This window comes from Physeter macrocephalus, chromosome 4 (assembly GCF_002837175.3).
Source record: "Physeter macrocephalus isolate SW-GA chromosome 4, ASM283717v5, whole genome shotgun sequence".
In the NCBI taxonomy this organism is placed as follows: domain Eukaryota; kingdom Metazoa; phylum Chordata; class Mammalia; order Artiodactyla; family Physeteridae; genus Physeter; species Physeter macrocephalus.
In genome coordinates, this window is record NC_041217.1 from 15,997,470 (window position 1) to 16,019,293 (window position 21,824).

Consider the following 21,824-nt stretch of genomic DNA (forward strand, 5'->3'; position numbering starts at 1 on the left):
CACTTGCCATAGCAACAGCATAGTTGAGGTATGTAAAGATATTATACTGTGTACCGTCTTTAAAGATGTTTAAGTCAGAAGAGCCACTATTGAACACTTAAACGTGAAAAACTCTGCTTGGTGCTTTACATTAACTCACATTTAAAAATAACCTTCCAAGGCATTCTTATCTCATCTCATTTCTTGCAAGGTGTACACAGCATCTGAAGGTGATGTGACTAAGCCTGGAAGGGTTAATTTGCCCAACTTCACACAGCAAAGTGTGGGCACACTGGGATTCAAGATCAGCCCAGGCCCGATTTCTTTCCTATTCTAAGAGGTAAAGTTCTTATCAACTTAAGCTAATGAAAAATATCTGGTAGTTTACCAAAACTCTAAGCCTGGCTCAAAAATCTTTAGCTTCATTTATTCATTCAGCAAACATTGGTTGAGTAGCTCTTCTGTGATGATTCATACTTTGTAAGAGAGGAAATTTGGTTTAAAAAAAGAAGAGTGGTTAGGAATCTTGGATCAAGCCTCCTTCCTAGCTTCTCTGGTCCTACTAAGGCTAACTACTCAACTCTTCTTCTGTAACATGAAGACATTAGACAAGATCATTTCCATGTCTGCTTCTAAAGGGGGTAATACCTCTACATGCCTCTGTTCTAATACCCAGATAATAACTAGTCATTTCATAGCAGGTATGTCAAGATCAAGCTATTGTAATTAACAAATAGCATTGCATGGAAATGTTGGTTTAATAATTACCTCATTATACGAACATAATCTACCCCATACATCTTTGCTTGTACCTAAGTTTTTTCACATGTAAAATATGCTAAGAGGATTGTTGTGGTGTCATCTGAGTGCTGCTTAATGCTTGCATTACGATACATAAGTGAATAATTACTGTATTAGTTTGCTAGGCCTTCTGTGACAAAGTATCACAGACAGGGTGGCTTAAACAACAGAAATTTATCGTCTTACAGTTCTGGAGGCTAGAAGTCCAAAATCAAGGATGTCACCAGGGCCGGTTCCTTTGGAAAGCTGTGAGGCTAAATCTGTTCTAGTCCTCTCTCTGAAGCTTCTGGTTTGCTGGCATTCTTTGGAGTTCCTTGGCTTATGGCTGTATAAACTCATCTTCACATGGCATTCTACCTGTGTCTCTCTCTGTGTCCAAATTTCCCCCTTTGATAAGGACCCCAGTCCTACTGGATTAAGACCCACCCTACAGACCTCATCTCAACTTAATCATCTGCAAAGACTTTATTTCCAATTAAGGTCACATTCTGAGGCCCTAGGGGTTAGAACTTCAACATCTTCGGGGGGGAACACAATCTAACCCATGATAGTTATTGTTCATAAAGTTTTGATTTCTTTAGATGTTTCATAAAATTTAAAAGCTCAGTTGTCTCCTGCTGCACTGATTCCACGTGAAGGACCACTTAGGGACATTTCACTGGAAACCCACAGAGGAGAAGGCAAGACACAAGTTCGGGGTTTGGGAAGGCAGAAGCTCAGTAAAGCACTCAGCCCACACGGCGAGGGTCCACACACTCTGTTCCCATTCCATGGAGACCCACAGTAATGGAAAGTCCAGCCTAGAGATGGCTCATACTAAGCACACGTCAAAGATACAGCTTTCCATTCAATCGGAGACAATTCTGTTCACAGGCAACAAAATGGACCCTGCCGTGTCATGTAGGGTGGTGGCCTCAATGAGATATATCTTGATTTAATAAAGAAATAAAAGCAATATAAGGTCATAAGCTAAGACCATCATAAAGCACATGCAGGCACCCTATACTATACTCCCAAGATGCTTTTTAACTCTGAGTGAAACAATTTCCCCAATGTCTACAGCAATGATTCAGTTAATTTCCTCCCTTAAGAGAATATCAACCTGTCCCCTATAATACATCTTAGTAGAAGTGTTTTTCTTTTCTTCTGTTCTTTTTTTATGTTAGAACTCTAAAGATATGAGGAGGGAAACAGCACTGGTTTCTGAATGACAGGAAATCTCCCACAGAAAGAAAGCACATTCACACTTGATTACTGTCTCTAGAGACTTTGTAAAAGACTAAGCATCAGTATTTGAAAATGAACCAAGTGAAAGGTACCAAACTGCCTTGGGCAGAAAAAGCAGTATTGGCATCTCCCTACACCTTCACTAATAATTCTTTCATTCAATTAAAAAAAAAATATCTGAACACCTACTATGTTCCAGGTTCATTGTTCTAGGCAGAGGGCAGCAATTTAAAATGGGATGGTTGGGGTAGATCTCATTGAAAAAGTAACATTTGAGGAAAGCCTTGAATTATGGAAGAAGTTAATCACAAGGATATATAAAAGAATACTTCAAGCAGTGCCAAGGCCCTGGATAGCTCAAGGGATAACAAAGAGGCCAGGTGTTTGGAGCAGAGACACGAGGGGAGAGAGAGGCCAGGTGAGGGAGGAGATGGGGGTCAGCCCAGGTCAGTCTTCTCGAACATTCTAAATACTCTGACTTTAAATGGAAATGGACAGCCACAACAGCATTTTGAACAGGGGTGAATAACCAGGCTTATGTTTTGAAACCTCTTTGAGCTCAGAAAAGTCTCCTGCTTATCAAAAGCAAATGACTAAGTACTATCTTACCTCACGTTTAAAATTTACTCAAGATGTATTAAAGACTTGAATGCAAGACTTGAAACCATAAAACTCCTAGAAGAAAACATAGGCAGTAAGCTCCTTGACATCAGTCTTGGTAAGGATTCTTTGGATCTGACTCCAAAAGCAAAGGCAAGGCAACAAAAGCAAAAATAAACCAGTGGGACAACTTCAAGCTAAAAAGCTTCTGCACAGCAAAGGAAACCATCAACAAAAGGAAAATGCAGCCTACTGAATGGGAGAAGACACATGCAAATCATATATCTGATAGGGGGGTAATATTCAAAATACATAAAGAACTCATACAACTCAACAGCAAAAAAAAACGAACAATCTGATTAAAAAATAGGTGGAGGATCTGAGTAGACATTTTTCCAAAGAAGATATACAGATGACCAACAGGCACATGAAAAGATGGTTAATATCACTAATCAAGGAATAGCAAGGAGGCCACGGTGGTTATATACATCTGTATAAATAAAATGGAATACGACTCAGCCACAGAAGAGAATTAAATCCCACCACTTGCGACAACATGGATGGACTTTGAGGGCAGTATGCTAAGTGAAAAGTCAGACAGAGAAAGACAAATACCATATGATCTCACTTATATGTGGAATCTAAAAGCAAAACAAATACAAAACTAATAGACACAGAGAATAGAATGGTGGTTGCCAGAAGGCAGATGGCGGGTGGGCAAAATGGGTGAAGGGGGTCAGGAGGTACAAACTTCCAGTTGTAAAGTGAATAAGCCATGGGGATGTAACATACAGCACAGTGACTATGGTCAGTAAAACTTTATTGCATATTTGAAAGTTGCCACAGAGGAAATCCTAAAATTTCTCATCACAAGAAAAAAATTTTTTTTGTAACTTTGTATCAGGACTGACGGTAACTGGACTTTTGTGGTGGCTAAAGCCAGCTCAGCACCTATAAATGGCTCTTCACAACGAATCTCTGCTAGAAACAAGCCAACCTCAAACCTCCAAATCAGCACCAGTGTGTATTTTTTTCAAAGAGAGACAGAGATTATACACATTGTATAATAGTCAATTTAAGGCAGATTCTTCCCTAAAGTTACATGAGCTTGAATAAATCTGGATTTGCTTCCTACTCTTTAAAACTAAGGGATCAGTACCAATAAAAAATTATCTGTAAAATTGCATATATACTGTATTTTTTCATGTCTGGTAGCCATGCTCCATGATGGCCTATGATGACCCTCGTCTCCTGGTATTCACATTTTTTTGCGTGAGTGGTAAAGAAATAGTGAATTAGGGCTGTCCAGTGTGACCACTTCAATAAGGCTGAAGTGATGATGTGTGACTTCCAAGGCTAGCTCATAAAAGACATTGCAGCTTCTGCCTTGTTCTAGAGAATCACTTGCTCTAGGGAGATGCCAGCCACCATGCTATGGGGAGAGGCCCACATGGAGAGACACCAACACGCCAGCTGTAAAAGTAGCCACCTTGGAAGTGGGTCTTCCAGCCCTATTCAAGCCGTCCTTTGGCTGTAGCTCTGCCCAAAAACCCACTGCAACTTCCTGGTGACAGACAACCTCATGAATAACCCCGATCCAGAATTTCCCAACCAAGCTCATCCTAAATTTCCAAGCCACAGAAAGCATGAGAATGAATATGTCCTTATTTTCTGAAGCCACTAAGTTTGGGGGTTATTCATTACTCAATAGATAACTGTTATGCTTTCTAACATCCAAATATTCTAGTGATCAGCAGTTAGCTACTGTTTACAACATTCATTTTTATCTGAACTCGACCCCCAAATCAGTATTAAGATCACAACCAGATAAAACTATATTGGGAAATTACAGAAACATACACTGAAAACCTTCACTTGACTGAAATACCAAAACTAAAAAGTACTGATCTGGAGTGATATTAGAATGCTGGAGGAAGGATGGACTTTGGAGTCAGTAAAAAAAAAAATGGGTATGAAAAATGGCTCTGCCACTTATTAGCTTGAGCACATGACTTAAACTGGTCAAGCCTCAGCTTCTCAATTGGCAGAATGGGAAAATAATGCTTAGTTTACATTGTTGAGAAGAATAAATAAGAAAATATGTACAAATAATTTTATTCACCAAACATCAGTTTCTCTTTTATTAAAATGAATCTGGACCAGGTTTGTAATGAAAAGGCAAATCTCTAAAAATAATAAATTGACATGTGTGTATAAGTTTTATTTGCTTGTCTCATGGCTAATGTTAATTGTAACATTTTGTTACAATTGTTGTAATTTGTGTCTAATATTAAGCTAACCAAAACTCAGAGTGTTTATAATCAGTAATTCATTTGTTATTGTCCACTGCGATGCCATTTAAATTTTGGATAGGGGAAACAGCTAAATACTTTACAGAACCAGATCAGAAAAGAGCTTAATACCTAGTACTCTCTTTGTAGTGATTTCTACAAAGTAGAATTGACAGACAATGAGGTATGTTTTATCCAGTTTATTTAGCCTTTCTGTTTGAGCAAGTTTTAGAGAGTATTTAAAAATAAAGTAGAATGAATTACCGACCAAATGGTACTCAATTCAAGATTTCCCCAAATACAGTAACATGGGTATATAATCTAATGTTCTGAAAGAAAATAGATTGTGCTGGTTACGAAATTAATCTGTATAACTGTATCACCAATTGATTTATTCCAAAAATATCTGTTTATCTCATGAATGATGCTGTCTGACAATTTAGCTATAGTGCCTGTGAAGTAAGAATAGTATTTTGTTACTCATAGCTGCCATCATAAATAGTGCACCACTTTGAAATTACTGAACTAAAAATAGTAAAAGGGACTCTGCACTTTTTACTACCAAGGACCACCTGACACCTTTTAGAGTTTTTCCCCCATGAGTCCTATTGCTTTGTGTTGGACAATCAAACTGCATTTAGTTAATAATAACTGTTCTGTTTTTATTAATAAAAAGCTATATTATTGCTGGTCAGAAATTTGTAATTTGTATAAGATAAACCAATGTTGCAAAAAAACAAAAATAATAAAGGCGGGGGTGGGGAGGACAGGGAGGGATTATGTAATCCCAAAAGCAAAAGTAAAGAGATATTTAGTTAGTTTGTTTACACTGAGATTTTATGTCTTGTTTTCATTAGACTTTTAAAAATCCTGAAAATGAGTCATTCCCCCCTTACTTCCTCCAAGGATCCTAAATTGAGAACTATTTAGACCTAAATGCCTTCTCTTAAAGAAGATCAAGACCAGGAATGTTCTATGATTAATCCAAGGACACACAGTTTATAAGGACATAAGCAGGACTGGAAATTTTTAAACACAAGACTTGTGACTTTGCCCCACTATGCTAAGACCACTCTGAGCCTGCAAAGGACAACAACCAGCTCCATTCATCAGATCAACAAAAATTTCTGTCACAATTTCTGTCTGGCATTCACAGCATTCACGTTCACGAGTAATAGGAAACTCTTAGGACTTAAGCAAGACGAAAAAGGGCCAACATGCAGAAGGACTGGCATAATGTTTCCCTTCTCAAAGTGTCAGTGTCAACCAAAGGGAAAGTTCTGCGGTCTGCTACATTTAACTCAAAAGATAACCTGACATCTACAATATCCTAAATTCTCATTTAATGTATTATACGGTAACATTAGAGGTGGTTTTTAAACGGCTCTTCTGACCATTACAAAAAAATCCTTTTAATAAAAGGTCAAACCCACAATTTTTCTGTATCAAAATTCTCTCTTCTTTTTTCCTATCGCTTTGTAAGTCAAGCAGCCTAGGCAAGTTTATAGGAAAAGTACTCTTTTGCTTACTTTTAACTCATCACCTTCAGAGCCAGTAAATTCATCACCATGAAAATCATGGTGGTCTTTATTGATGGATATATTTTATCCCCAAGTATGTTATCACTTGTTTTCAACAGAGCAACAACTAATAACTGGGGATAGAATTGGTTCACTCTTAAAACCCGGAGACTATCCTTTAACTCACATAGCTGAGTATACTCAACATAATTTATGGGGCCAAGCAGAAATTTGTAAATCATTTTAAAGTATGTTAAAAAGTAAAATATAATTGAATAATATAACAATTAATTTGGTAGTGTAAAGATTCAGTGTAAATTTTATTTAATATTATTGGCGATATACTAACCTGAATGATTGCTATATATACAACTTAAATTTATTCTATTAATAATATCATTGATAATTTAGTTTATTCATTAGTTTATTCACACCACAGGAGGTGTGGAGCCAGTATTATACTATAGTTACTTAATAACAATGGCTTAATAACAATGGTTGATTTTAATTACTTAGTAAACAACTAGTGTCAAAATAAATTCTTAAACTGTGTGCTATTTTACTTATTGTCATCAGTGATAAAGGCTAACTTCCCCACCTGAATTTGATAAATCTTATCATCAGTTTAAGGCTTCTAATAGCTACTGTAATTCTATGTGATTAATTACTCTGAATAATCCATCAAGATTTTTCTCTAGATCTTTAAAAGGACTGTAATGAGTTCAGAGATAATAGAGATTAAATACACGGGATACTCACAAAAAGGGCAAAAGGGATATTCAATCATCCTGTATACATATATATATAGAATTCCAATGTGGTAGAATGTCCCACCATGCCAAAACATTAAGACTTGAATGTGACTTCCCAATTATTGGGGGTTGGGGGATGGGAAGGTGGGGAAGTTGAGTGGTTGGTTGAGAGAGAGAGACAGAGAGACTCAGAGAGAGCAAGCTATCACCATGTGGTCCTATGATTTCAGTCTAAAATTCGTAAGATATTTTCCCATGATACCATGTAATTACTAACTCAATAATTGTATTCTCTCCTGCCAAAGCAGGAAGATGGGACAGGAAAGAAACACTAAGCCAATGGCATTTTCATAACAAATTTCGGAATACTGTAATTGTGCTATTGGATAATTCAAGGATATTATCCTTATCTTCAGCTCAACGCCTGAAAAATATCAGCACTTGTAAGGATTATTGTCAAAAACCATTTATGACTTCGGAGGATTAGCGAGTGAAAAACTTCAGTCTTGTAAATATCTTTATCAAGTCAGTCTCCACAAAACTCTACCCTTCCTGTTCTATTCTTAGGTGATTTTCTTTGATGAAACCAAACTTTCTACGCCTATCAAAGAAGTTTTACTTGGACTTCTTTCCTTCCTTCCTTCCTTCCTTCCTTCCTTCCTTCCTTCCTTCCTTCCTTCCATCCATCCATCCATCCATCCAGGTGTTCATTCAGTATCTACGTACTGAGAATTTACTACATGCCAAGCACTGTCCTAGGTGCTGTGTAGTCAATAGTAAATAATAATAATAATAAAGCCCCAGCCCAATTACAGGATTGAGGTGGGAGCAGATGAAGAGCAAGAGAAGGGTGTTAAGCGATCCATAGTGCATCCAAGAGAGGAGCTGTGATATAAGCAGGAAGAATGCTCTACCACAGGGAATAAAATATCCCAGATCTTCTGCCCAATGGGTCTAGTCCCACATCACAATCTCACCTCTAACCCGCGCTGCTCAAACATATCCTAAAGGAACTAGGCACTGAGATAAAACAGCTACAACACCAGGACCACAAACCCAGCACAGCACATATAAAAACCTTCACCACTACTAATCACTCATTCTTTTTAACTCCTTTGAGCCTGACAGCCAGAATGTGATATGGGCAAGGTCAATCTTATTATCTCCAAATTCAGCAAGGTGCAAAGCGGTTGTTCAGGGTTACAAAAGCTAAACAGCAGAGCTAAGGTCTTAAACACAGACTTCTGATTCCAGTACAGAGCTTTTTCCATACACTGTTATTATTTCTCTGCCATCAGACTACATCCTCAGTGGAAGGATAGAGCAGCTGAATCCAAACCCTTGCCTCCAGTGACTGCTCTAGAATATCCACAAGATGCTGTAGTTGATGGCAACTGATAGGGAAAGAAGACTGCCTTCAGGCAGCATGGGAAACACGCTAGATTTTTTTAGACCGTGTGCAGTCTCTAGGCTGGTGCTACCAGGGACCGTCAGAGCTCTTGGAGTAGGGGGTAGGAAAGACAAGTACTGATAAAGAATTCAACCCCAAAGGCAGCACAGATGACGATCACAAGTTGCCCTGTGAAACAGCAACACAACTTCTACCTCCAGAAATTTTATCAGTCTCCTTTCATTAACCAGGGACGACGGCCCTTGATTTACCACTTCAGTCCACTCCTCCAAGGTTCTGCACCGTGACTGAGTTGAAACAAATCCCGATGACCTCTGTGGCCCAGAGACTTACTGAAATGGACCAGTGTCCCCCAACAAACTGCTGGCTAGAGGAGCATCTTCCCACCAGATACTAGGAATACTTCTGCAGGATTTAGAAACTCAAGAAACACCTTTCTAAAACTTTGACCAGAGACATTAGTGGCCACGTTTCTAGGTCACCTGCTGGGAACACAAGGCAGGAGGATTACCTTGCATATGTCCAAGTTTGCATTTGAAAGCAGTTAAACCATCCTCCTTCTTCATGGTAAGAGAAATAGTTGATGTCACATTCATTTCCATCTCTGTAATTTCACCCTGTTACTAAAAGCTTCCTGCTCAAGTCAATCTGATAAAAATTCTACATGTTTAAGACTAGGTATTACTCCCCTCATACCTCTCTGAGCGCACCTAGCACAAGGCAAGGCTCACGGGGCATGCTATGTATCGGCTGACTTATTCCTTTAAGGAAGATTGCTCTTTAAAATTCCTTCCATAGGATGGTAGATCAGATGGTAGATCTGAAACTGGCCTAGAGTAGATGCAAATCAAGTGGTGTTCAAGTCACTGGCTTTGGGGCTTTCAAAGCTCTCAAGTCCAAAAACATCCAAAGACACAGCTCCAAGCCACTCAAACAAGCCCACGATTTTATTTGAAAAAGAAACAAACAAAAATGACAGGCTATAAAACAAAATGTCAACTTCCCATTGCTTTATGACGCTCTGCTGTCAGTTCACTGTCTACTGTTAATGGTGTTTGGCATGAATTCTTTAGATGGGAAAGTTGTTTAAGGAACGCTCAGAATGCCGGACCTCTACATCCATGTGTCTCGTGAGCATAGCCCATTGAGTACAGTTTTCAAATTTTCAACTGCTCTGACTTACACTGAAAGCATAAACATCAGACGAACCATGGGGATTTTTTTATTCATGGGGTACAAAACGAAGAGACTTCACGGTAGGGGGGGAGCATCAGCAAATCAGATGAGCAGAGATGAACCCAGCCAGCCCCAAATGAGAGGGGCAGATGTAGTCATTAACACAGTTCCCGATGAATAAACATACCCTTTTGTATTATTTTGATGTCTGCCTGTTCTTACACGCTGTGTCTCTCTGGCGAAGGAGAGCCAATATCTATATCTGAAAATGACTGTTAATCACATTTTTGAAAAACATATTTTAGCAAAGGACGAAAACACTCACAAATGCAGCTGGAAAGCAAAATGAGAGAGAGAGAAGCAGCCATCCCTGCAGCCAAAACAACTCAGTGTGGGTACAGTGTCATGTGGACGCATCTCTGAAGCCCGACTGATTTGTAAAATCATCAGAAATGAGGCGGCTGGCTCTGATTACCATTGTGATTTGGGGGTGTATTCAGCCTTCGACAGAAAGTCTGTTCAAATGAATTCTCCCACATAACACGCCATCCGTCAGGCGACGCGCTAACAGCGATCTTCATAAAGAACTGAACGTTGTCAAAGGTTATCTTTCCATTCAGAGGTACGGCGTGAGAGGTGGAGATACAGCTTCACACCAAATTTTGTCCTGTGAATAGAAGTCATTGAATGACTGTCTGAAGGGGCCAGGAGAGTTTGACTAAAATAGCCAAAGACCAGGGAAACAGTGACCATGAATGCAAAATTATGCGAAATAAGATTAAGCAAGGTGTGTAGTGGAAACTGGGAAGCCGAGGTAGAAAAGAGGAAGATGGGGAAATTCGATTCTCTTCTCTATGATAACAGCCCCTTCCCTCCTTACCCCTCCCTCGAGACAGATTAGATCTGAAAATGCCTTTGATCTCTGGTAGACAGGTTTCAGCACCAATAGGTTAAAATATTTATGGGCAACAGCTTGAAAATTCCAACAAGCCACATTCAATAATGAGATCTACTGATGAGTCCAAGGTTACCCACCAGACGCCACCAACTCCATATGATCTGCTTACTATGCAAATATCTACATACGTGCAAAGTCTTATTATTATAAATAACTCATCTCCCAGCTGCACACACACTCTACAGCGAAAATGACACACCGCCTATCACTAAACGACGCCAAGTGAAAGTGATGGAAAATGCTGGCCTCCAAACCTGTGTCTCTTGATTTTAGGTTTTATTTGGAACATAAAAGGAAGTCCCAAGTGAAATGAGAACTCCCTGGCATTCAGTAAACAGGTTTACAGGTTGCTACTCCAATGCCAGGAAGCGAGGCTGGCCTTCTCAGAGCCTGAGTGGTGACGTGGAAAACTGTGACATTAGCTGAATCTTTTCACTGGCTCTGGAGGGAACAGAGGCTGTGAGTGACTCAATTCTTGTGTACTACCCTGCTTCCTCTCTACATTAGCTAATTGGTTGAGCGCTTACACGCAAAGCACTTTGCTGGATACTCTCCAAGCGGTCTAAAACCCTTGCTCTTCATTTTAGTTGAGTTGACCCTCTCCTCTCCTTGCTTTGGGACTGCTTTTGTCCTGGAAAGGATACGAGAGATTTCCTTATACACACACACACACACACACACACCATTCCCCAGCATGCCTGTCACAGCACCTCACTTGTGGATACCTCATATCTAGTTCTCTTTTAAAAAATTTAATTTGTATTTTATATATTGGAGTAGAGTTGATTCCCAATGTTATGTCAATTTCAGGTGTACAGCAAAGTGGTTCAGTTATACATATACATACATGCATTCTTTTTTGGATTCTTTTCCCATGTAGCTTATTACAGAATATGGAGTAGAGTTCCCTGCGCTACACAGTAGGTCCTTGTTGATTATCTATTTTATATACAGTAGTGTGTATATGTTAATCCCAAACTCCTAATTTATCTAGTTCTTAATCTCAATTCTCCAGGGAATTCTCCTCTGTGGTCCCTGGCCACCCAGCTTCAGACCCAACCCTGATTCCCACACCCCTCCCTCTTGCCCAACTCAGACTTGTTACTTTCTCAGCACTTGTCTCATTTGGAATATTCATATCTTTAGTCCCGATTTTTGTATTCAGCCTTGTTTTAACTTCCCCTTGTTCTGGCTTCCTACCCCTTGCAGGATTTACTGTTTCCTAGAAGCCCCACGATCATTAGAACCAGAGACATATCCAGGTTTTGAGGTGCCTGAAACTCATGCAGTTGGAGAGGGACTCTCTTTAATAAAAATAATATAAATGTAAAACTAAAAACAAAGCTTTGGAGGCGGGCCAGGCAATGGAGATGATCTGGTGTTTAAATGTCATCAGCTTCTCAGTAAATCTGCCCCTGACTAGACCTCCGTAATTCTAGCAGATTGCCCTCAAAGGTTTTTGGCCAATCTTCTGAGGAGGCCATCTATTTCTATAATACTTAAGCCTTGTTTTCCTTTAGAATTTGAGAATTTAATAAAACTCGCAAGTGTTTATGCTCACAAGAGGCATGCAATCCATATCTGCTGATGTAAAGAATAAAAGTGATGATGAGATGGGATCATAGAAGCCCCAAACCCCAATGCATAAAATTTGAGAAAAAAGAAGCTCATGAACCCAACTGATTATACGGAAACAGTTACTGACGCACACCTTATGTGACAGCATTCAAAACAGGTCCTAATCTGTTAGCGTTAGAAAACCCTTCTTTTGAGTTACTGATAGTAAGAAGTTGACACTGACATTGGCAATGTAGAAAAGGCAAACTCCCAGGCTAAGTTTAGGTTAAAGGAACTTGGGGAGTATGCGTGCATTTCTCTCCTTTCTCCCACAGTTTCCTCAAGCAAGCTCCCCTCTGGGGCTTCCCACATCTGTCCTGCCAGGAAGCTCTCCAACCCCCTCCAGGCACTGACCAGCGGACAAGGCTCACTGCTCCCTTATCCCTGCGTTCTTTGAACACCACTGAATTAGACTCTTGGCATTTCTATGGGATCCCCATAGAAAAATCCCCAGGGATGCAAGGATTTTTCAATATCTGCAAATCAATCAATGTGATACACCACATTAGCAAATTGAAGAATAAAAACCATATGATCATCTCAATAGATGCAGAAAAAGCTTTTGATAAAATTCAACAGTCCATTTATGAGAAAAAAAAAACTCTCCAGAAAGTGGGCGTAGAGGGAACATACCTCAACATAATTAAGGTCATACATGACAAACCCACAGCTGACATCATATTCATACTTTTCACCCATACAATGGTGAAAAGATGAAAGCATTCCTTCTAAGATCAGGAATAAAACAAGGGCACACACTCTTTTATTCAACTTAGTTTTGGAGGCCCTATCCACAGCAGTCAGAGAAGAAAAAGAAATAAAAGGAATCCAAATTGGAAACTGTTTGCTGTTGACATGATACCATACATAGACAATCTTAAAGATGCCACCAAAAAACTACTAGAGCTCATCAATGAATTCAGTAAAATGGCAGGATATAAAATTAATATACAGAAATCTGTTGCATTTCTATACACTAGCAATGAAATGACAGAAAGAGAAATTAAGGAAGCAATCCCATTTACCGTTGCATCAAAAAGAATAAAATACCTAGGAATAAACCTACCTAAGGAGGCAAAAGACCTGTACTCTGAAAACTATAATATGCTGATGAAAGAAACTGAAGATGACACAAACAGATGGAAAGATATACCATGTTCTTGGACAGTTTGCTAGGGCTGTTGTTGTACCACCAACTGGGTGGCTTCAACAACAGTAATTTAATGTCTCAGTTCTAAAGACTGGAAGTCTGAAATCTAGGTGTCAACTGAGTTGGTTCCCTCTTATAGCTGTGAGGGAGGATCTGTTCTAGGCCTCTGTCCTTATAGTTTTTGGAGTACAGGTCTTTTGCCTCCTTAGGCAGGTTTATTCCTAGGTTTGTAGATGGCCCTCTTCTTTCTGAGCCTCTTCACAACGTCTTTCCTCTATAAACGTCTGTGTCTGTGTCCAAATTTCCCTTTTCCATAAGGACACCAGTCATACTGAATTAGGGCCCACCCCAAAGACCTTATTTATCTTAGTTACCTCTGTAAAGACCCTGTCTCCATACAGGGTCACATCTCTAGGTGCTGAAAGTTGGAACTCCAACATATCATTTAAGGTGTGGGGGACACAATTCAACCTATAACGAACAGGACCGTCACAAGCTTTCTTTATTACACACTTAGGAAAAAGGTGTGCAGCTAAGGTGACCATATATAAGCAAGTTCACTGAGCATATATAACTTTAGGATGCCAAAAGAGTGTTTGAAGAATGCATTTCTTTAATAGCAAAAAATAGAGGTTTAAGAACTGATACGATGATAATGACAATTATACTAAATTTGGTAAAGAACAATGTGAAATTGCATAATCCCTTGTGAACTGATTCCATGCTCGTAGACATTTTAACAAGTTAACATGTCTCCAATTTTTGGAAAGAAAAGCAGTCTGTAGTCTCTAATAAACCAGAGTTCCTTAAAATGCTCCACTGTTAGATAATACGAAACTCTTAGAAGAGATAAGTCAAGTCACGTGACTTACCCTCCAAGTGTGGTATTAAGCTTTATATATAGTTTATCTCTGGGTAAAAGAGGTGGGCATTACTTCCTGCCAAATTCTTGGAGGATGCTTTAGCAACAGAAGAACTTAAAATGGCATGTGAGGTCATTTTCACTGTCAGGGGTTCCAGTCAGTGTTAGTTTAATGTCATCCACCTGACAGAGTGACCAAGCACCCCCTTCCACCTGGAGTTAGCCCCGTGCCCTGCCTTCATACCGTCAAAAGGAGGGGCTGAACCATTAGCACACCAGAGGGATGGAGAGGGTGAACATGATATGATGATCATGAAAATGAAAGCCAACCATCAAAGCCAGAGGAAAAAGATACGGATGGGTTACCATTGACACTCCTCTAGATGAAACCGTACTCGATCAAGTAACGCTAAGAAAGGGCGAAGGGCACCTAGCCTCCCTTCTTTTCCTTCTTACATCTGCTTGGAGAATTCCTTTGGCCTTTGTGTTCTTACTCCCTTTTTCTCTCCTTCCAAAATAAAATTTACTTTTGTGACTGCTGTGGGTGTTTGGGTTCTTAGTTTAATTTATTTTAAAGTTTGATTTAAATTTGGAACCTGCATAAGACTTTTGACATTTATTTCTGGGGGTGTTTTCTGAAGCTCGATGAAGTGGGTGTTGATTGACAGGCAGGTTGCTATGGAAATAGCTGTCACTGCAGAGACTAGGGCTTTATTTTGTACTCTTCCTTTGTCAGGCAGAGGTTTGTGGGATATTTTAAAAATAGTATAAGTGTCCCAGAATTAATAGGAAATCGTTCAGTGACTCTTTCCTCACATACCTATCAAAACCTGCAATTGTTTTTCATTCTGTAGTGTTCTGTTCTGCGTATGTATTCATAACTTTCTGCTTTATAACAAGTGCTTTTGAATATTGTTTTCTCCCATTGGTTACTTGTTCTTCACATTTACCCTACGATACTGGCCCTCTGTGAAATTATATAGGTAAGGAAATTATATAGGTAAGGAAATTATATAGGTAAGGAAGTAAAAAAGAGCACTGAACAGTCTTCCCAAAGAAATTCCCAACTAGTACAATCATGGAGTCGGAGAGCCTGCTAGCTCAATACTGGGGCTATTTTTACTGGGCAAGTTCTTCATCCCAGGCTTTTAAAGAAGAAATTCCAGAGATAAGAAAATGCATATATGATGTTTAAAGAGGAGCATGTTAGTTATCTTAGATTTAAGTTGGGTTCAATTATTCTTAGTTCCATTCATTTATTTATTCTCCATCTTTACTAGCTTATCGGACAGTTGGGTATATGATTAAATAAGATGCAGGACTTCCACACTAAGTACTAATGAGACCCAAATCTTCTATTTTTTAGGACCCTCACTCCTCAGACATTCATTACAGCCCAAAAAGCAACTGAATTCTGAATACTTTCCAAGCATCACTAAAAAAAAGCAGAAACCCCATGGAAGAATACACTCTACAAATAATGAAGAGTGACACTCTTCTAAACTCAGCTTCCTAGGAACCGGAATCGAATCATCTATTTTCTTTACAACAGGTACCTCTCTACACTACTCCACATACCAACACAGCCCAGGACTCCCTATAGGTCAGCTCTTGGATTTCTGAAAATAGTGCAAGGGATGAGTGTTTGCATTACTTTGTATTTTTCTGGCTGTAGTCAATTTCTACCATCTCTTTAATGGTCTTACTTAGCTCCCTTTTACATGAATGTCAAATTTTGCATTTGTTAAGGGCCATCATCCAGACCCCTGCTGGGAAAGCAAATTTTTCCTCTTGGTAATGTTTGAGATTTATACCACCTAAATATGAATTAAACCCATAGTTTGGAGAAAGTAAAATACATACAAACATTGATTTGTTTTCTTGAAACATGGTTCAAACTCACACAGTTACTTAAATCATTTCATTGGAGGGGGTTTACTGAAAGAATTTTTTTCTACACAGTATCACTAAGTGTTTATGTCATCTTGGTGTATGTATGCAAATTTAATAAACTAAAATTGTACTCATCATATTTCCTCACTAACTGAAAAAATATATACAAGATATTAGTGAGGATCTTGATTATGCATGGCAAAGAAGGTTTGACATTTTAGGGACCTCAGATTTTTTTGGCCAGATTTAGAGTGAGAATGGGAAGAAATATATCGAGGTGGAGACTAGTTGATCTTACCTTCTTTCTATGGCTCAAACAGCTGATTTGGGGAGTAGACTGGAAGGCAAATCTCTCTCTCTGATATTACTGTAAGAAGTCCAATAAGTCCAGTGAATTACAAATCTTAGAACATAGATAAAGATGGTGGGAAGATGAAAGGGGTTAGGAAAGGGAAAGAGTGATGGCATGAGAATCAAATTCAAACTAACAAAATGCTAAACAGGACAGAGATATGTACTATCATAATACAGACTGAGATGCTATCAACTTACTCATCATAAGTATAGCATCATTCATATATAATATTTTTTAAAGATAGGTACCATTTTTTTTTTGTAAGATTGTATAATGGGACAATTACTGAACTTTAAGTCAAACGAGCTAGAATTTGGCTTCCCAAGTCATTGGATAAGTGACCGTATGCAAGTAACAATTTAGTTGAGACTAAATCTCATTTTTAAAAGAATGCCTTGCCTACCTTACAACTTGCTGAAAGCATTTAGTGAAACTATAAGCTGCTCTTCAAATCTAAGTTATTATTGTTATTTTCTTCCCTTTCCCCCTTCTTCTCCCTCGTCTCCTCCTCCCCGTTAGAATCTTCAGCATCGCTGTCATCATGATTACTTGGGGTCAATATTTAGGCTGGAAATCTCATTTCAGCATTTATTCCTTGCAGAAAGAGAACCCTCAAAAGATATTACCCTTTTATCCCCTCTCTTTGACTCCACTGATCATGTCTCCCAAGCTAGGGGTTCTGTTAAATTTTGCTATAAATGGAACCAGTTTGGCGAATCTCATTAAGACTTCATAATCTGAGTAAAATATTTACATATTTTTGCATATTTACAGAATTCATTTGTAAAGTCTAATTATCAACTCAGATGCCTTGATGCTTTTATACCCAGGCGTATGTCTACGTAGTTTATCCTCACACAATACAGGAAAACTGAAAATCCAATAAGTGAACTCTTTCACTGAGAGACATAACCAAAAAAGCCTGTTGTCACTTTTTAAGAGACTGCAAATCAATAAGTGATGTAGGGTTTTATTCTTTGGTAACATTAGGATGTTGACTTCAGCAATAAGCATGCTATAGATCAGAAGTTGGGACAGAATGTTCTGAAATGATATACAAGTAAAAAGCTTCTTTTTTTAGAACTGTAGACATCCGTTATCTTATCCAACGACCAGCTCTACACTTGTACTATCTTGTGGAGTACTCTGTAGTCTACGGCCACTGTGCTAGTCTTTCCACTACAGTTTCTACCCAGGGAGGGGGAAAACAGCAATATATTCTAGTGAAAATTTCCAGTTCACAAATGGAGAAGAACATAAAATAATAAAAACAACTCTTCTCAGCCTCATTCAGATTGAGAATAAATGAAAGTGTTATTATTTGTGCTGCTGTCAGACAGGATCACGTCTGAGTCACATCAGACACAACTGAATCTAGCTTGGTTTTTTATTTACAAGATGCATGGAGAAAAGAGAGTCTACAGAACTCCAAAATAGTGGGGGGAACCTATTCCACTATCTGCAATGTCCACTGTCTGGACATTCTTGCTCATTTTGTTTAAAAATCTAGAAAAAAAAGAGAAATTGGGATTTTAATTTCCAAGCTGACTCTCCCAAATATGTTATTTTAGGCAAGTCCCTTAATTTTTTTGTGCCTCAGTTCTTTTTGTGTATTTAGAATGAGGTAATGATAGTATCTATTCCGTAAGGCTTTTTTTAATCAATTGAAATTGAAAAATATTAAATATCCTAAAAACTGTACGATGGGGCTTCCCTGGTGGCACAGTGGTTAAGAATCTGCCTGCCGATGCAGGGGACACGGGTTCGAGCTCTGGTCTGGGAAGATCCCACATGCTGCGGAGCAACTAAGCCCGTGCGCCACAACTGCTGAGCCTGCGCTCTAGAGCCCGCGAGCCACAACTACTGAAGCACGTGAGCCTGGAGCGCGAGCTCTGCAACAAGAGAAGCCACCGCAACGAGAAGCCCCCTCTCGCCGCAACAAGAGAAAGCCTGTGCACAGCAACAAAGACCCAATGCAGCCAAAAATAAATAAATAAATAAATAAATTTAAAAAACTGTATGATGCTATATAGTTGAGAGTAATATATTAGTTGACAGTAATAGTTAATAGTCATAGCAGTAAAAGCAACACCAACAGAAGGCCTACACCACCCATTACATGACCCCTCAGCAGGGCCACAGTCAGATGCACTGCTATTTCTATAGCAAAAGATACAAATATTCATGCAGTGGAATAAACAAAAGAATATAATTAGCCTGACATAACTGAAGGTCAGATTTTGCTGCCAAAATGTTTTGAGGCCAAATTTATAAATATAAATTGAAACATGAAAGCCAACAGCAACTTTTTTGGATTTCAGAATTGTGCATAACAGATTTTAGATTTGAACTAATAAACTGATATATATGAGCCAAACTTTACCATGGAAATATGGTTATTAAATTTTCCCCCAGCCTTTCTGCATCTTCACTAAATTATTCTCATTTCAATTTCCTTCCTGATCTGATCCCCCACCCTTTCATCAGCGCACCGCTCTTCTATTAAAACTCGCCAAAGTCTCCATGTTGTTAGGCCAGCAACATAGGCTCTGCAGCACAATAGGAAGATAAACTCTCAAAAATATGATGGACACAAGTATTCTATTCTGACAGCCTCCTGCACTGGTCTTCCTGTTTCCATCCAGGGGTGAGTGATCCTTTTAAAATGAAAACTTAGACATGTCGCCCTTCTGCAAAAATCTTTCAAAGCCCTTTCAAGATTCTACTCGACAGAGATCAAACTTGTTAACACGGTGCACAAAGCCCTTTGTGGTCTGGTTCCAGCCTCCCCCTCCTGCTGGGTTTACTTGCTCCGGATCCACAAGGCCCACATCCCAGTCCCGCCAGGTGATTCGCAGTTCTCTGAAGATGCAGGAGTATCTTACCTCTGCCTCTTGTCCACCCTGTCCCTTCTGCTACGACTGCCCCTCCCCAGATGGGTCTGCCAGGTGGCTATTACTCATCCTTTGTACGTCCTCCCAAGCAAAACTTCACCTGTGAAGTCGACCCTGACCTCTTCACATTTCCTCTGAACTCCGGCTGTATCTTAAGCCTGTTGCTATTGTTCACTTATCACATTACCACGTGGGCCATATTATGGCACAACGACCCGCTCTAATTATGTGTCTACTCGCCTCCCCTGACTCCTCACGTAGGCATCCTCCGTACGGCAATCACCACAGTCACTTTACAAACTGCGCGCTCAGTAAATATTTCCTTCGTGGATAAAAGTGCTTCGTATAACTTTCCACCAAAACTCTAGATGTTAAAGGTATATAAAAAGCCACCACCCACTAACTTTAAAGTTGGAGAAAAGTTCCTGTATCTTTCGTTTACAAGATAAAATTTAAGTTTGTTCTCTATCTGTGGTTCTCATGGAAGAACTCTACATAGTTTAGTGCTTGGGTTGAAAAAAAAAAAATCTCTACTTTTGACCCTGCTCTATTAGACAAACTAGAAATACACAGCATTTCAACAGGTATCACCAACACTAGACAAATATTAGAATTTGGCCAATGAAATCTTGATTTAAAGTTGGAAAGCTCTGCAGCACAGAAGGATTCAGAGGGAGGACGCAGGTCCCTAGAACTTTCCACAAATGCGTGACCTTCCCACCACTTCCAAAGGAGTTTTTGTCTATGTTGATAACATTTGCTTACACGCCAATGCTGAAAAACCCCTGACAAATATCTTACAAGCATATCTGTGATAAGAAGAAAAATGTCCCAAGCAGAACAATGCTTAGAATGTACAAGGTTACTACTTAAACGTGTGCCAGGACAAAAACCCATGTCTGAGGTATTCAAATACTATTCAGGGAAACTAGTAACTCGTACATTCCGAGCGAATTTGGGACAAATAATTAAAGGAGACGCTTTACGTATTAAGAAACACGGAGCATGTCACATTTGTACTTCTCTTTTACTCATCTTTCTAGAATTGAGGTTTTCTTTTATATTAAGAGGACCAAGGCAAGCACTGGTAGGGGTGCCTATGTCTTATTCATCCTCAGTGCCTGGTACAGTGGCTGTCCCGTAGAAAGCTCTTGATATTTGTTTACTGAACAAAACCAGAAACTTTCATTTAGAGAACATACTTAAGAAAATCTCTTTCTACTTCTTAGTTCTAATTATAAAGTATTTCTGATTTACTGATTTCTGTGGTTGCTTAGAGCAGGGCAAGACCATACCGTAATAGTTCATGATTAGGTGCCTGGATAAAATGGGCAGAACTCTGGTACCTAATACTATTCTTCGTGGACCTTCGCGCCTAGGCTCACTCGAGGCCACAGAATAACTACATGACATCTTTCTTTCCTGCTTTTTCCTAAATCTCAAAGGTCCTGGGACACCCTCACACTGTTTTGCTCAAATCAATAAAGAAGCAAGGGTTAAAAAAAAAAAAAAAAAAAAAACCCCAGGGGAAAACAGCATCTAAGTGGCTCATGCTGAATTTTAGGGGATCTTTTCCTCTTTATTTTGAACCTGGGTGCTAACCACTAAGGAAGCCTGGTATCATCATATGGCCACATTTTAAAAATAAATATGAAATTGCTGACCTAGAGATTATCATACTAAGTGAAGTAAGTCAGACAGAGAAAGACAAATATTATGTGATATCACCTTTATGTGGAATCTAAAAAATAGTACAGATGAACTTATTTACAAAACAGAAACAGACTCCCAAACATAGAAAACACACTTATGGTTACCAAAGGGGAGGGGGAAGGGATAAATTAGGAGTAGGTGACTAACAGATGCACACTACCATATATAAAATAGATAAATAACAAGGATTTACTGTAGAGCAAGGGAACTGTATTCCACATCTTGTAATAACCTATAATGGAATAGAATTAAAAAAAGAATATAGATATATACATATATAGATGTATAACGGAATCACTTCGCTATACACCTGAAACTAACACAATATCGCAAATCAACTATACTTCAGTAAGAAACAAAAAGAAAAAAAAAGACAGAAAAAAAATAAAATAATAAATACAGAACTATGAAATTGCAAAAAAAAAATACAACCAGTGTTCAAAACTTCTGTAAAGTTTTGAAAAGTATGCACTGACGCATCAAACACATCTTCCACCTTGGCCTCCAGCGCTATTGCTAAACTGTCAAGTTTTTTTTTGTTTTGTTTTTTTGCGGTATGCGGGCCTCTCACTGTTGTGGCCTCTCCCGTTGCAGAGCACAGGCTCCGGACGCGCAGGCTCAGCGG

General features: G+C 39.0%; 1 protein-coding gene across 20 annotated transcripts in view; it reads right to left on the minus strand.

Moving 5' to 3' along the window:
* ESRRG (estrogen related receptor gamma) overlaps positions 1 to 21,824 on the minus strand; it is a 665,923-nt gene that overhangs the window by 526,622 nt on the left and 117,477 nt on the right. For 4 of the 20 annotated variants that reach the window (XM_055084016.1, XM_028488323.2, XM_028488311.2 and 1 more), the window contains one exon: positions 10,083 to 10,424. The exons of 14 other annotated variants lie outside the window; for them this stretch is intronic. The gene's annotated coding sequence lies outside the window, so the exon portion shown is untranslated. Of the gene's footprint in view, positions 1 to 10,082; positions 10,425 to 16,535; positions 16,605 to 21,824 lie in introns of all 20 variants that reach the window. 2 more of the 20 variants (XM_028488312.2, XM_028488313.2) reach the window with 2 other exon arrangements.